A 17,117-nucleotide genomic window follows, 5' to 3' on the forward strand; every position below is an offset into this window, starting at 1 on the left:
GTTGCATTACATGGTTGCCATAGCTAAAAGCGATGAGGTTTTCTTGTGTTTAAATTTTTGAATAATTAAATGAACAGCAGCATGTACAATGTAAATTCCTTAAATTTAATTAAATCATACCCCTATATAAAGGACTATTGTGAAATGTACATGTAATGATTAAAGGGTTTAGTACATATAGAGTAATTTTCCCTAGTGCTTAAAAGGTCACCAGAAAGAAAAAAGTGACAAATATGCTGTTTTAAGCTTTATTTTTTTTTTTTTGCCACTTTAAAAATGTCACAGTGAGTGAAAGGAAAAAGCTGCCCGATAGCAGATGAATGGGTATTGACAGCTGCACCAGTGTTAAATGCTGCATGGCAGAAAAATCTAGTGAAGAAAAAACAAACTGTATTCACGTTTCCATATTGCTTTTTATTAAATTTAAGTAAAGCGACTTTAACTTTGATTTATATCTGAATTTGGTAATGAAGGCAATTTGTTAGACAAATCTATGTACACACAGAAAAGATAGGTATATAATATAGGACATTTTAATCATGCACTAAATATAAAATTATCTTGACAACACATGTGATATTTTATGGTGTCCATATGGTATTGCATATGCAGTTTATAATATACAACTGGTATCTGGATAACATATGATATAGATATAAAGCACACCCTACAAGCTTAGAATTCGATGATTACACGTACACACACACACATGCACACACATACATACGGAGACGCAATATTCATGGTTTCTCTGCTTTAAATATACATTTAACCTCTGCACCCATGTATTCATATTATGAAGGGCTCAAGTTACTTCTGGGGGTGTGTGAGATTTCTTTTGGCTTGAACAACTCTTTCCCCAGAAGCCTGGAAAATTCATCATAATGGATAGCCAGGTGTTCTCCATTTGCAAATATTATTACCTTATAGGATTAGAAAAAGGTTTAATTATGAGAAAGGGAAAATAAACAATGCAGCAGGCAGAAAATGTCACCATGCTCCACAGTCAGGCAGTGTCCTATAGATGGCATTGTCTTCGGGCATTCATAATGCACGGGGTAGGGGGTAACTTTTAAGCTGGAAACCACAGAGTTTCTGCTGGCAGTCTCTAATGCTGTCAGGCTGCTGCACAGGAGCCCTGAAACCAGACTTTTTGCCCTTTGTCATTCTTAAACATGACCATCTTCCTCTGAGGCAGGCCTGACTAATGTTTTTCCTGAATAACCATCATTCCCAGGAGAAGGTCATCTTCGACATGCAATCTTAATCACCACAAGCAAATTTCTTGTGTATCTGTCTACCCACTAGACGAGAGCAAAGACCCATCCTGTTCATTCTTGGATCCCTACCACCGCAGTACATTACCTGTCATCTAGTAGGTGCTCAATAAATTCATTCAATGAATGAATGAATGATTGCAATAGTATTTCTACCTAAAGTGGAATACCTTTCTGGAGTTCTTTAGTACTGGGGGTAATTTGTTGTACTTCTGTTGCCAGAATCACAAATAAATGAAGCCTGTCTTCAATTTTCATGAGTTTCTCAACTTTAGGAGTCTATTTTTGAAATAACTCTTTCATACTCTGCTGTCATAGTTGGCTCTGGTAACAATACTGCAAAGATGATGTTTCTCCTTGTGCTTGGGGTGTCTGGTTAGGCAGATTAAGAAAAAGACTTGAAGAAGGAACAAACATCACCTTAAGCTACATAGTTATAATCCATAAGAAAATAGGGAATAGTACTAATGGAAAATACCTGGAGTTTTTCCATTAGCTTTGGAGTTTTGATTTATTTTACCTTTGCAAACATCTGCAGTGTAAACTAATATCAAAAAAATTACATGAACACAATTACTTTGTTGTATAATTAGAATATTCTATCAGCATACATAAATTTTGAAGTGAATGCTGTCATTTTTTTGTTTTTAAAAATATATCTTGTGATGGCTGAATAATAATCACACCTGGAAACAGTTTTATAAATAAAAAATTAAATTGCATAAAATTATATTCAAAGGTGCTAATGAGTGTCAGAATTGGTTAGAAAAGATTATTATTTAGACCCTAAATACCTGTTTATGTGTTTACTAGATGCACTTATTTTTTCACAGCCAAATATGCTGTAATTTAAATGCGTAGAAATGGCATTAATGCATTCTGAGCTATGGTCATTTATATTGTTTTCCATGACAATAATGCCTCTAACCCTATTACCAAATAAATCTTCCCCTAGATTTCATAGATCTCTTGAGCTATGCGCTGACACCAAAACAAGCATATGAAAAACCAAAACCCTGTCAACCTATTAATGCCTATGTGATGTCAACCCATAGCCTCAACTCATTTTTTCTCCCTGAATCAACTGATTTTTCAAATGGAATCAAACAAATATCCAACTATTTAGTTTCCTATTACACACTTGTAAGACCAAGGATGACTGAAAAATTATCTAGTCCATGGCTTCTCATTCCAAGTTTTAATGGGGACTGGTGGTCCACTACACGTATTTACCTTATTGGCCCAGCCACTTGATGTCATGTTGGTCTGCACCCCCGTAAAGAGTATCTACCCTCGATGTTCTTAGGAAAAAAGTAAAGATCATATTTCTGAGTTAGGTAAAATAACGAAATTGTTTGGTGTTTTCTAACCTCCACTTCTGGACCAGTAAGGCTAATGTCTGTTTCCAAGGGGAGTAAGAGCAAGGCTAATTATTTATTACCTCTTCTTCCAGAAGGAGTCGAAACTCAACAGCTTTGCTCCCTATACTTCTGCTTCTCTCTATCACAACTGCAAAATCTATAGAGAAATTAGACAGCTGTAAATGAACATCTGTCAATGTTCTGTTCATTTGCTCCTGCAATGGACTAACTAAAGACACATCTCTTACTAAAAAAGATTAAAATATGATTTTACATTGTTGAGTGTATGATAGTTGAAGAGGCTTATTCAAACCCACGAAGACTTCTGTGTTGTTGAGTTAGACCAGAGAGAGTTTATTTTGGGGAGCTTTCCTGCAAGGGAAGCTTGTGGTTGGGAGAAGCATATTAGCTCAGGGTGATTGTCCTTTGGGAGTAGGCCACTTAATCCGAGGGAATTTGGGAAGGTTAGACTATAAATCCATAAATTAGAATTTGGCTGGAATACTAGGATCAATACCTCTCTTTTTAATAAAATTACCTAGGGACTGTTAATAACCCCAAGAAGTCTGACCAAGAGCCAGACTTATAGAGCACTTATTACTTGCTAAAACTCTGACTACATAAAACCAATAAGTGAATCATTCTTTATTGAATTGGCTTTGCTTGCCAATCATAATGGCCATTTGGACTGGCCACATGGTCAATAGGTTCTATCTTTAATAGATCTGAATATTTTAGATTGACCCTTCTCCACTCTGTTATCTTTAAGCAAGTGAACGTGGTGGCCTAAGAGTGACTTTCACTTGTTTAGTTGGATTTTCCAGGTGGCCTAAATGATTTGTCAATAATTTGATAAGCACTATTGGGTGTCACAGGAACTCTTGAGTGATCAGGAGACTCTACGGTTTCTGGAAGCCATAACCTGAGCCCAGGGAATAAATGAAGTTCTGAGAATAATTTAGGTGCTAAGAAAATTTAGTACATCAGGTAATAACTTACTAAACAGTACTCTGGAGGTTTGAAGAGTTAATGTAATTTCTGAACCTGTGTAAGTTATTGCCAGAGAGTAGCTTCACATGGATGGAAGAGAATTCAATGAACCATCACAGTCTTTTACAGTATCTGGGTTCACCTTTGACATCTATTTTGGACTTGTTTCATCTCTACTTTTAAGTTTATGAACTGTGAGCTTCTTGGTAGCATTTTTAATCACCTCACCACCTTAGAAATTCTTTCCCATTCATAGTATCTTCTCAAAATTTATAAAATAGATTTCAGAATTCACTATAATAAATTCCTTGCTCTAAATTTCGTTTAGATTCTAATTATTTTCCAAGTAGAAATGGTCACTGGTTTTTAGTCATACCAACTGTCTCCAAAAAGTTTCCTTTAAAATATCTCATTGTTAGAAGCAATTTTAAGAATATATTTAAAAAGATATATGAGATACATGAGTCACATGAGATATGAAAGTTTTGGTTGTTCTCAATCTGTATTTTAATACTACATATACTTCACATATATACTATGTGTGTATAATACTACATATTTTTATATTACACACATATATAGTAGATGCAGTGTATGCCAAAACTTATAATAATGCTTTTTTTCTGGGGAGAAAGGAAGGAGAATTGGACTAGTATGGGAAATAGAAGGAATGTTAAGTATATGTGGAAGGTTTTATTTCTCTCAAAAAAGTATCACAAAATGTTAGCATTTATTAAAACTGTATAGTAGACATATATGTGTTTATAATATCATTCTTTGCACTTCTCTATATTCTTAAGAACTTTTCAGTAGAAGAAAATGATTTAGAATGTTTTCCTTGATGGTGCATTCTTAAGGAACTCTTTCTTGGAATTAATTTTTGTTTAAATTCTTAAATTTTTGTACTCTTTTCTTCTTTAAAACCAGAAAGTTACTTTGGCATTGTTTAAAGAACGAGGAAAATCTCATTTAGATCTGGGTTGAAAAATCCTTTCTAATTCATCAAAGCATTTATATTTTTTTAAACATTAATTTAAGTCTGTCCCTCAGACTGTCACATCTTTCTTAAGGGGTTTCTCATAGTCTTTTGACTACTCCATCTGCTCTTCTAAAAGGAGAACATCAAACTAGTTTGTTTGACGTGACACAATTAGATCTCAGATGCTCAGTTGCCTGACCATTTGTAAAAGCATTTTCTGGAAATTAGGAATAGACCAAAGAACTTCTGACTTTCTCTAAGGCCTTTATTTAGTTGATTTTCCATCACTTTGCTTTGTATTTCTATTCAACATCTTCAGTTGAAAACAAGTAATTTTTGTTCAGAGTCGTTTTTCCCAAATAGCACTCCCATTGGTAATTAATCAGTGGTTATTTCTCTTCCTTTTCCACCTTTTTCTTTATCTTTTTGTTGAATTGTGTACTTTAGAATTAATGGCATCTAGCCCATAGTCAAAAGATGTGCTTCCCGAGTTTTAAAAATTGTGTTGGCTTGGAAAAACAATGCATGAAAAAAATGAACACACTTATATTTAGTTAGACACACAATAGCTATGTCATCTAGAGATGTGAGGAGGTCAGCCACCTTCCCAAAAGAGTCTCAGGATGGCAATACTTTGGTGTGGTTACGACGTTTTAGGTCGAATAACCCAACTTTGACAGCTTAGTCATATGAACAGACTTGATTTATTCCAACTCACAAAACACTGATGTATAAGCCAGATGCCAATTTATTAATTTATTCTGAGAAAGCTATGCAGTGATGCCAATGGTTCCTTCATTCCCTTCTTGTAGGGGGAAAAAAAGGAAACATAAAAATTAAGACCATGGGCTGGACGCAGTGGCTTACTCCTGTAATCCCAGCACTTTGGGAGGCCGAGGCAGGTGGATCACCTAGGTTAGGAGTTCAAGACCAGCTTGACCAACGTGGTAAAACCTTGTCTCTACTAAAAACACAAAACATTAGCTGGGCATGTGGTGAGTGCCTTAATTCCAGCTACTCGGGAGGCTGAGGCAGGAGAATTGCTTGAACCCGGGAGGTGGAGGTTGTAGTTTGCACTCTAGCCTGGGCAACAAGAGGGAAACTCCATCTCAAAACAAACAAAAACAAATAAACAAACACAAAAAGAAATAAGACCATGACCAGGAAACTTGGTAATTATGGTATCAGAGCAAGAGGGGTTGGTTGCATGGCCTTGATCTGAAACATCCCTAAGACCAAGCGGTTTGGACTGCTCACACCATTTGGCCAGAGTGCTGTATCCTCTGGACGATCCTGAGTAAACCTTAAGAAATCCTTCCTCTTTGGACTCCCATTTTCTAGGCTTCTTGATGTTGTTGTTTTTTTTCAGACTGGCTGGAGTAGAACTGAGCATGACCATTTATTTATGCTAATGGTTTAGATAATGGATATGAAACACTCAGCTTAGCATAAGGTATTGAGGAATAAATGTTGCTTGCCGGTGCTAGGGAGTCTACGTCTTAGTGGCAAAAGCTTGGGATCTGCAGACAAAGCTCAAATTTGAATTCCACTTCTTCCCCTCCAAGTTGGATGGCCTCGAACAAGTTATTTATCCTGTTTATGCTTTACTTAGGGATAAAATACGGAAAATAATTGGACCAATCTTATAGAATTGTTGAGGATTAAAAGAGACGAAGCACAATGGCACTGAGCATGCATTTAATATTGCTAATTTTTCTTGAGATTACACTAGTCAGTCATGATTGGTCTTTTGTTTCTTTCAAAACTCAGCTATCACTCATGGTTTTTCTCTTTGGTAATTATGCATCCATCTTGTCATGCATTTCTTGTTGATGCTTAAAATATTTTTTCCTCTGGATTGGTTAATTTCCGGTATGGGGATGTTAAAAAATAAACTTAGGCACATTAAAATCTTAACAGGTTTATTTGAGCATTCAGTGACTTATGAACTGAGCAGTGCCAGATCACGAACAGTTCAGTGCTCCACTGGGCAGGTGGAGGTGGGCAAGAGAGAAAACTTTTACAAAACAAAAGAAAATACATTTATTGGTGAAAGTGGAAAGTCTCTAGTTGGTGGTTAGTTGTCAGTTTCTGGTTAGTTCAGCCTAAGTGTTGTTTTACTATTTACATTGGGGTTTGGTTTGCTCCTATAAGAACCCAAGGTATTGGAGCTGTCTCAGCCTAATGGCCTCCCAATTAATTTTTTTTTTTAACAGTGGCACACCGACTACACATTCTATAGGTTATTGTTGTAATAAAATAAGACTCCCATCAAGGTAACTTGACTCATTTAACGTTATGAATACTCCTTATTATAAAGCATGATAATTGGGGAAATGCTTAGAAGCTTACAACATGAGACAATCATTTAAGTTGTTTTTACAGAGCCAGGCAGATAACCTCATTTATTCTCTAGCAGTTAATGACAGCATCGATATTTTCCTGAGGCAATATATGTTTTCGCTATCATTGTTATTGTCTACATACCCACATAGATTTAAAGATAAAGATTCTTTTCTTTCTTTCTTTTTTTTTAAGATGGAGTCTCACTCTGACACCCAGTCTGGAGAGCAGTATCACAATCTCGGCTCCCGGCAACCTCCACCTCTCAGGTTCAAGCGATTCTCCTGCCTCAGCCTCCAGAGTAGCAGGGATTACAGGCATGCGCCACTACAGCCGGCTAATTTTTGTATTTTTGGTAGAGACGGGGTTTCATCATGTTGGCCAGGCTGGTCTTGAACTCCTGACCTCCAGTGATCTGCCCGCCTCAGCCTCCCAAAGTGCTGGGATTACAGGCCTGAGCCACTGCACCTGGCCTTAAAGATAAACATTCTAGATCAAACTGAGCTGGAATCCACTTGCCCTTTTTGACCTTCCTGCACTCTGCCTCCTGCACTCCTCTCCTGCAGGTCCTCTTCTCTCAAAGATCCCTTCCCAGACTGTAGAGTCGCACAGCCCCAGGGACACCTTTTACATTGCATTCCATGTTTATAATGCTCCCTGGAGCTGCTGTGCCTCGAGGTTGCCCTGAGGGTGGCAGCTCAGTGGCAAGCACACCCTGCTTTCCGCTTCCCATCTTTCTACCTACCTCTTGATTGGCGCCTCAGGCTTGTGGCCCAAGCCCCGGAGCTGTCGCTGACAATCTGAGTTACTGTAGGAAAAGGGGAGATATGAAGCAATTAAACATCACATCTCTGGTGGAGAGTGAGAAACTGGACATAGCCACGGTTTCTGCGTGCCTCACTGGACCCTCCCTGTCCCCAGCCCATACGTTGAACTCCGGTCTTTAAGTTTTTTGCGTTTGTGTAAATTTGAGCTCAAAAGATAATTTTAGGGGCTAAAATGAGAGATTTACCCAACCTCTGGGCCAGTAGCCTACTTGAATAGATTCAGTCACTCTGACCCTGAAACAATCTTTTCAAACAGGGGCAATCTATTTGAGAGCATCTTGTGCTTCATTGGTATGACGGCTGTGTGAAGAATGATGAACCCAGGCACAGGGGAGGGGGCAGGCGAGGTGGGAACCATCTTTGTGTCTTCAGTGTTTGCAAGTCTTGGAGCAGAGAGGGAGGGATTAGCCTTAAGGACTGGGTAGAATGAGGGAGAGCGAAAGGGGCAGCCAGTTGGTGCGATCTGTGATGCCTCAATCTGTAATGCTTGAACAATCTCTTTCAAACTCCTGAGTTCTTGGGGAGTTGGTCTCCTGTGGTTGTAGCCAAGGTCTCTCCTCCAGGACATGAGGATCCTCAAGAAGGTGCCAGAAAGGAGATATCTCATCCAGCCTCATAAAGCCATGAGGATGGCTATAACATGACATCAAGGGTAAGAAGACAGCCTTGTTCCCTACATATTTATCCCGCTTGCTCACTGATTCTTGGAATTTTTTTTTTTTTTTTAACAGAAACAAAGGCTTTCACTTTCTAGAGTGAAAAGGGAAAGGGGCCATGGACATGCTCCTCGAATGGTTAATCACCTTGCGCCCCACTGATGCCTGCGTGGCCCAAGCTTTCCTCCTTCCTTGCTAGTCATTTGCCCTCCAGACTTCTACACATCAATTCCCCGCTCTGGAGTCTCCTCTGTTGTCACAAAGCATTGGGTTGCCCAGAATCTTGGTTCTCAAGATGTGGTCCATGAACTGGCAGTATTAGCATCACCTATGAATTTGTGTCCAACCTAGACTACTGAGTCAGAATCTTCATTGTAACATGATATGCAGATGATTTGTGATTTGTATGAACATTAGAACCTTAAAGTTTGAGAAGCTGTGGCCTGCAACACTTCTTCATATCTAGCCTTATCTGAAATCCGATTTATAATGGTAATCATGATATATAATGATAACATGATTTATAGTGGGGGTAATCATTACTATACTTTTAAATAGTACATGAGTTAGTTAATTTGATCATGTTTTCAGCAAGTGCCTTTTGTATTCCAGGTACTACAAGTGCTGGAAGTTGGGGATATAAGAATAGTATCCCCACAGAGCTCACAGTGTAGCAAGCTTATAAAAACAAAACAAAACACTCAAACAAAAAAATCACAAAATTGTATTTCAAGCTGTACAAAGCTATGCCCTCTAATTAATGCTATATTTCTTTCTTTACATCTTTCACTTTTCTCCCAGATTCCATGTGCTCTGTAAGAAAAAAATCTGACTTGAAATGTTACCCTCTTTCCACTTCTTTTCCATTTCAATGCTGTTGTTGCATTGCTGGCACAAGCCTCTAGAGGTAGTACTCTCAGGCCCAATTGGAAAGGCAAATAAACAATGTTTTTAAAATTGGATTTTAGGAGAGTATTTGTGTTCCATTTTCTCAGATGACTTTCTGTGTATGTAGCTCATGTTCAATCAGCAATGCTTCTCCCATTATTATAGGGCATATTCTGGAATTTTTCTTGTTTTGGTTTTGTTTTTGTTGTGGGATCGGGAGAAAAGGAATGATTGAACATGTTTATTCAACCCAGCCAAGCCTGTTTAGGTTTTGGAGATACCAGAAGGTTATTTTTTTGTAAAATATAATTGACACTAGCATAACAGGGCATGGGTTCCAAGGACAACATTACATCAGGACCTTAGTGTGTTTACATGAGCATAAAAGAGCTGGTTCTGGTGAATCAGGAAATGATTTGGAATGAGTAGTGCACAGAGGCTAAATCTTCCATGGGAAGATGCTGCTGCTTCTGTTGCCAGGGCTGTTGCTGTTCTTTGAAGTCAAAATCTATAACTGATTAGAGTTTAGGTCTCTTGATCAATATCAGATGACATGAAAAACCTGATTTTCTTATCTTATAGGAATTTATGGCATCTCCCCCAGTCTTGAGATCACTTCCTAGCATGTATTTTAAGATAGTTTTTTGTATATGATCTTATACCATTGTGTCTATAATCTTATTCCACCATTTTGCTTTTCCCAGAACTGAATACTGATACAGTTACTAACACGACACTCAATGAAATTTCCAATATTTTGGCTTCTCTTCAGTAGTTTTTGCTTTCTTTGACTTTTACTGCCTTTGTTGGCTAGAGTTTTAGCTGGCACCGTGCTGACCCAGCAGGTCACTTCAGTTTGGAAAAGAGTGAGTAGCATTTGTGTTGCTTACTCAGCATGTTATTTCTCTTTGGAGCAAAGTGCAATGGCTTCTGGTCAATTTTTGAATTGATTTTAGGATGGTTTTAATGATTTATAAAGCAGCATTTAATCCTATACATCTAGGCTTTGTTTGCCTCATGAAATCAGCTGCTACATGAAATTGTCTAAGGCTATATAGTTCATCCCCTAAAAAGAAACACACAAAATTACTCCTTGGAGAAGAGTTGGTGTCAATTTCTGCTTATAATCCAAGCTTCATATGTGGTCATTTGACTTTTCAAAAATTGAATTTCAGGCATTTCATCTTTCAAAAAATTATATATTTCAAAAGATGAAAAATATAACTTATGTAAGTACAAAATGAACATGCATCAAACAAATCATTTGTGTTTCTGCTGAATATAAATCTGTAAGTTAGCATGTAACTGCACGTGGGTTATAATCAATGGCAAATATTAAGTCAAGTGCAAATACATTCTTGCGGAAAATAAATAGGTTTTGGGTGGCCCTATTAGAGAATGCTATGGTATGACAGTAAAAAGATTAGCTGTCATTCTTTTGCTTTATTTTCAAGTTTTGGATAATTTTTCTTAACAATTCTCCTTTCTCCCAATTATAAATAATACCTGAAGATTATTCTTGATCACACGAAAGGTTAGTTACATTGTGCTTTGTCCCTTTTCATTTATATGGATGCAGCAAGATATGTGAATTTGCATATATAGGCCTCTTTGGAGTATAGTCAACAAATCTAGAGCCATGTGGTACTGAGAGAATTAACTTCTATCTAGTCACCTCTGTGTCTCCAGTTACACATATTTATACAATTCGATATTGTTCTACAAGTTCTTGAGACTTTGTTTACTTTTTTCCCCAATCTTTTATTCTCTTACTGCTTCAGATTGAGTAATTTCTATTGTCTGTCTTCTAAGTTTGCTGATTCTGTTTGTAAAAAATAGTTAAGGCTATAAAAATTCAGCACAAAGTAGATAAAGTTATTTTGGTGAGATACAGAATCCTCTTACCTGGGCAGATAACAGAAAACATGAAGAATACTTTTTTTACTATCTCTTATTAAGAGCTGACTAATTACTCTAAGAATAATTTTTCATTTTCAAAGTGAGAAACCTAATTCTTAACCTTTCACTAAAGCATTATATTTGGAGTTAGTGCATCAAACTAAGCACACTTTGCTGATTTTCTTTTTACATATGCATTTCTTCTTTTTCATTTACTTTTTAAAAACTATAGATTCAGCATGTACACGTGCAGATTTGTCACATGGGTGTATTGTGTAATGGTGGGATTTGGTCCTCTAGTGAACTCATTGCCCAAATAGTGAACATGGTACCCAACAGGTAGTTTTTCAACCCTAACCTCTCTCCTTCCTCTCCCCATTTTGGATTCTCCTGTGACTATTGTTTCCATCGTCATGTCCATGTGTACCCAATGTTGAGCTCTCACTTATAAGCGAAAACATTTGGTATTGATTTTTCGTTTCTGCCTTATTTCACTTAGGATAATGACCTTCAGCTTCATTCATGTTGTTGCAAAGGACATGATTTCATTCTTTTTTTTAATGGCTGTGTATATGTATACATATGTATGGTGCATATATACCACATTTTATTTATCCAATCCACTGTTGATGGACATGATTTTGATATTGTGAATAGGGCTGTGATAAACATATGAGTACAGATGTCTTTTTGATAAAATGATTTCTTTTCCTTTGGGTAGATACCCAGTAGTGGGATTGCTGGGGTCAATGGTGGTTCCATTTTTAGTTCTTTGAGAAATCTCCATACCACAGTGGCTGAACTAATTTATATTCCTACCAACAGTGTATAAGTGTGTTTCCTTTTCTCTTCATCCTTGCCAACATCTGTTAGTTTTTGACTTTTTAATAATAGCCATTCTGACTGGTGAGATGGTATCTCATTGTGGTTTTAATTTGCATTTTTCTGATGATTAGTGATGTTGAGCATTGTTTCATGTTTGTTGGCCTTGTGTATGTCTTCTTTTGAGAAGTGTCTGTTAATTTTGTTTGTCTACTTTATAATGGGTTTTTTTTTCTTGTTGATTTTTTTTATAGATTCTTAATATTAATTCTGTATCAGAGGCATAGCTTGAAAATATTTTCTCCCATTCTGTAGGTTGTCTGTTTATTCTGTTCATTGTTTATTTTGCTGGCAGAAGCTCTTTAGTTTGATTAAGTCCTATTTGCCTATTTTTAATTTTGTTGCATTCGCATTGGTTGTCTTAGTCATAAATTCTTCGCCCAGGCCAATGTCCAGAAGAGTTTTTCCTAGGGTTTCTTCTAGGAAATTTTTTATAATTTCAGGTCTTAAACTTAAGTCTTTAATCTATCTCGAGTTAATTTTTGTGTTCAGTGACAGGTAGGAGTCCAGTTTCATTCTCCTGGATATGGCTAGCTAGTTTTTCCAATACCATTTATTGACTAGGGCGTCTTTTCCTCATTGTTTATTTTTGTCGACTTTGTTGAAGATCAGTTGGTTGTAGGTGTGCGGCTTATTTCTGAGTTTTCTGTCCTGTTCCATTGATCTGTGTATCTATTTTTGTACCGGTACAATGCTGTTTTTGCATTTCTTCTTTTTAGACATTGTTTGCAGGTATTCAAAACCAAAGCAAATAACATTCACTTTCTGTAGTCTTCTACAACTTTCTATATCCGTTTAAGTTTTGTCTTTCATTAATTCCTTCCAAATTCTCAAATAAGAAACTTTACTTCAAAACAAAACCATTTTCCTTTTCTTTTGAAAAAAACTCTCTCTCTCTCTCACATACATCTCATTTTCTTACGCATTTGTACTTCTCTTCCGTATTATTCTAGTATAGCATCAACAACTCAGCATTAACAAAGCAACTAACTCCTATTAATCAGAAAAACATTGAAGGTAGGTAAATGTTAACTGTCTGTTATATACAAGCACTATGGCAAACTACAAAATGCCTGAGTACATGCAACCTCTACAGCTACACACTCCCTTTTATACCTTTTAAAGTAGCACAAATGAATACATTTGTTGACAGAGCTCAGAGGCATAGATTTCTTAAAATGTGTAAAAATAAGAAACAAGAGTGTATACTGTGTCTTAAAACTATGCTTACTTAGAAACTGTGTAGATATCCAAGAATTTTCCATTAATTAACTCAATTTAGTATTAGCTTTTTTGTCTAAAACTTAAAAAATGATCTTGGAAAATTAGTGTTAACTGACACAGTACAGGACATAATAACTCTTGATATAAAATGCTTATCAGAATTATAATTCTATTTCACTGAACATATAATTTTATATTTTCCTCAATTAAAAAAATGTCTGAGAGAAATAGTAACTTATCTGAACTAATAAAGCAGTTAAAAAGTCTAGGAACTTCAGATTCCTAGTTTCTTAGTGAGCAGCAAATACAATTTAAAAAAGTATTTTTTTATTATACTCCACATTGATAAAATTAGGAAAAAGATGTAAAGCTCTTTTAAGCAAAATCGTGGAAATTCATTTTGATTTGTCTAATGATATTCACATTTATTACATGAACTTGGATGCTTATATAAAAATGCTTCTGAGTTGGCAGTTTCTGTAAAAGGCTTTGTTTTTGTTTCTTAAAGGCTAACACACTCAACATTAGAAGTTCAGTTTCTTTACTTTATAAGAATTCTGGAAACATTAAATTTATGTGATTCTTATTGTTCTCTACTGCCCAAGCAGAACAGAGCTTCTTTAATTTAAGAGGTTTTATAACTTAATATATTAATACCATCCAGAGGTAGGAAATATTTCATGCACACACAATAAAAAGGAAATGCCTTTCTCAGTTATTGACACAGAGACACACAGAGAGCTTGCCGCTTCAATTCTGTAACTATAGACAAAGGTCTAAGGTAAACAGAAAAATGAAATTTACTAGTACAGATCTCAAAGAAATTTTCTCCTTTCCAGTGGGCATAAAGTTTTTCCTAACTAGGTTAAGCTCACAAAAAGCCAAAGCAACAAACCAAAAAGTGGAACAATTTAGATGATCTTTCATCTCTTACCTGACCAAGAATGGGTTCTCACTAGATTGAAAAAGGTTGTCAAATAGTCATACCATAAAATCAGATTTCCAATCATTGTTTGTTCCAACGGGTAATAACTTATCAGCCATGTATAGACCGGACTCATGTGTACACAAGGTGTTCTATATACTACCTAAGGATTCATTATTTACTAATAATCCCTGGCCTCGATGGCAGAAAAAGTCATGGCTAAAACCATAAATTAGATGAAATACAAACACCAACAACCATAACAACAACAGCAACCAGACTTGGCCAAGAACCAAAAACAAAAATAAAAACATAAAATCAGAGGAAGAATAAAAAACAGAGATTTAATGAAAGAAAAGTTATGTTGCTCTTGGGATTCACTCCACGATCCCCATAAAGATGTTCTCAAGAGGAAGCAGCTTATAATGTGTACTTCTTGGACAATACATTAGAATAGACTGCAGCAGACAAGTCTATCTTACTGGGAAAATCCCCTCAAAGCTGGGCCCAGGGGTTCATGCCTGTAATCCCAGCACTTTGGGAGGCTGAGGTGGGTAGATTGATTGAGGTCAAGAGTTCAAGACTAGCCTGGGCAACATGGAGAAACCCCATCTCTACCAAAAATACAAAAATTGGCTGAGTGTGGTAGCGTAATGCCTAGGGTCCCAGCTACTCTGGAGGCCAAGGTGGGAGGATTGCTGGAGCCTGGAAAGTCAAGGCTGAGTTGTGTTTGTGCCACTGCACTGCAGCCTGGATGACAAAGCAAGACCCTGTTTCAAAAATTAAAAATAAAATGACATTATTAAATGATTAAAGTATACTTTTCAAAAAATTATAAACATGGCATTATTCTCATACAAATACACAGTAAGATGTCAAAGATTTATTTACCTCATGAATGAGGGATGTAGCTGGAAGGTAAAGCTGGTCTAAAGAATAATTTGAGGGATGAAGATTTATATGGTCACCCATGAATAGTGTGATGAAATAAACTTATTAAATTGAGAAAAGACAAGTTATGGCTTATGCAGCAATAAAATTATAAGAGTTAGGATCATTTCTTCTATCGGAGAGAAATCATCACTTAAGACAAAAATCTGCAAATTAACATGTAGCTTCGTAGAGCCTGGGGTTGTAATGAACAGTAAATAATCAGTCAAACAAAGATATATTTCCCTAGAAAATTAAACAAACCTTGGGAAGACCTATTAGACCAGTGGTCCCCAACCTTTCTGGCACCAAGCACTGGTTTTGTGGAAAACAGTTTTTCCACTGACAATTTTTTCGTGGTCTCCCCCATCCCCCAACATCCGTGGAAAAATTTGAGCCTGCAATCTAGATCCCTTGCATGCAGTTTCTGATAGGTTTCGCAGTCCTATGCAATTTTAATGCTACCACTGATCTGACAGGAAGCAGAGCTCAGGCAGTAATGGGAGCGATGGGGAGTGGCTGTAAATACAGATGAAGCTTCATGCTTACCTGCCACTCACCTACTGCTGTGTGGTTTGGTTCCTAACAGGCCATGGACAGGTACTGGTTGGGCTGTGGCCTGGGGGTGTAGGACCTCAGTGTTAGACGATGCTCTAGTATAACATTGAAAAGTACTTCTGGCATCTTTTGTCTTATTTCCAAGTTTTGGATAATTTTTTCAAACAGTTCTAACTTCCGTGAGTCCTAATAACATTAGCCAGCATTTGTCAGTATCACAAAGGCTTATTAGAGAAATGTTTAAATAACATTCATTTGCTACATCATGAAATGTTTTCACATCTTTGAAATCCTTTGTTAAATTAGTTTACAAAGAAAGTCTCAGAATTGGATAAGGCTTAATTTTGTTAAGCCTTATGTTGGTTAAGGGAGACCCATTATTTATTTGTACTATTCAAAATTTCACTGGTGATTTTTGGAAATGTTCCCAAATTCTTTGACACTTCTTTCACTCCAAGAAATGAAAGTAAATTCCTCTTCTCTTGTGGGTGGGCTGGACATCGTAACTTGCTTCTAACAAATTGAATATGGCGGAAGTAATGATATAGAGCAAATAAAATGAGATCGTAGAAGACATTTGACTTCCTCCTTACTCTATCTTGAATCACTTGCTCTGAGAGAAGTCAGAAACCATGCTGTGAGGACACTCAAGCAGCCTAAATGGTGAGAAATGGAAGCCTCTTGCCAACAGCTAGTAAGGAGCTGAGGCTTCTAGCCAACAGCCATTTAAGTCAGTCATCTTAGAAGGAGATACTCCAGCTCCAGTCAAGCTTTCAGATAATTACAGTTCCTACTGACATATTTTCTTGAATTTTCGCCAGAGACCTTACCATACCACTCAGCTAAGCTGCTACTGAATTCCTGAGCCATAGAAAGTAGGAAATAATAGATTTTTGTTTTCTAAGCTGCTAAGTTTTGGAGTAATTTGTTGCATAGCAATTAATATTTAATATAAGCCCTCATAAAAATTGTCCTCTCTTTTGGAAGGTGGAAAAGTAAATTTTTTTCCCAACTCTTAAATACACCAATTTTCTCATGTGCTAGAGATAAGGAGACTTATAATATTTTGTGTGGTTCCAAAATACTGTTTGGTTCTTAGTTGATCTTGAGTATGGCTTCCTCTTGGTTACCACTTGCTCACTGGACATTGCTCAAAACATGTCTAAGATGGACTTCTGAGTCTACATCTAGAGAATATATAGGCTGAGAGGTTGAACACTATATTGAGAAAACCCTCTATGGTGATTACCTTCTATGGCATGGAACATAAAACCTAAACACCAAAGCTGGGTTTGATTCCCTTGTCTGAGGGTTGAGCCCTATATTTGTTTGGATAGGTTCTCTCTCCCCATCTCCCATGGCTAATAGGCTGGGACAT

At 36.7% G+C, this 17,117-nt stretch overlaps 1 long non-coding RNA gene across 1 annotated transcript in view; it reads left to right on the forward strand.

The window, feature by feature from the left end:
• Positions 1 to 16,775, forward strand: part of LOC144332809 (uncharacterized) — a 40,133-nt gene extending 23,358 nt beyond the window's left edge. Inside the window, exons 2-3 of the long non-coding RNA XR_013400939.1 lie at positions 8,341 to 8,429; positions 8,509 to 16,775. This is a non-coding gene — a long non-coding RNA (uncharacterized LOC144332809). The remainder of the gene's footprint in view (positions 1 to 8,340; positions 8,430 to 8,508) is intronic.
• The last annotated feature ends 342 nt before the right edge of the window (positions 16,776 to 17,117 follow it).

The sequence above is a fragment of the Macaca mulatta genome, chromosome 11 (assembly GCF_049350105.2).
Source record: "Macaca mulatta isolate MMU2019108-1 chromosome 11, T2T-MMU8v2.0, whole genome shotgun sequence".
In the NCBI taxonomy this organism is placed as follows: domain Eukaryota; kingdom Metazoa; phylum Chordata; class Mammalia; order Primates; family Cercopithecidae; genus Macaca; species Macaca mulatta.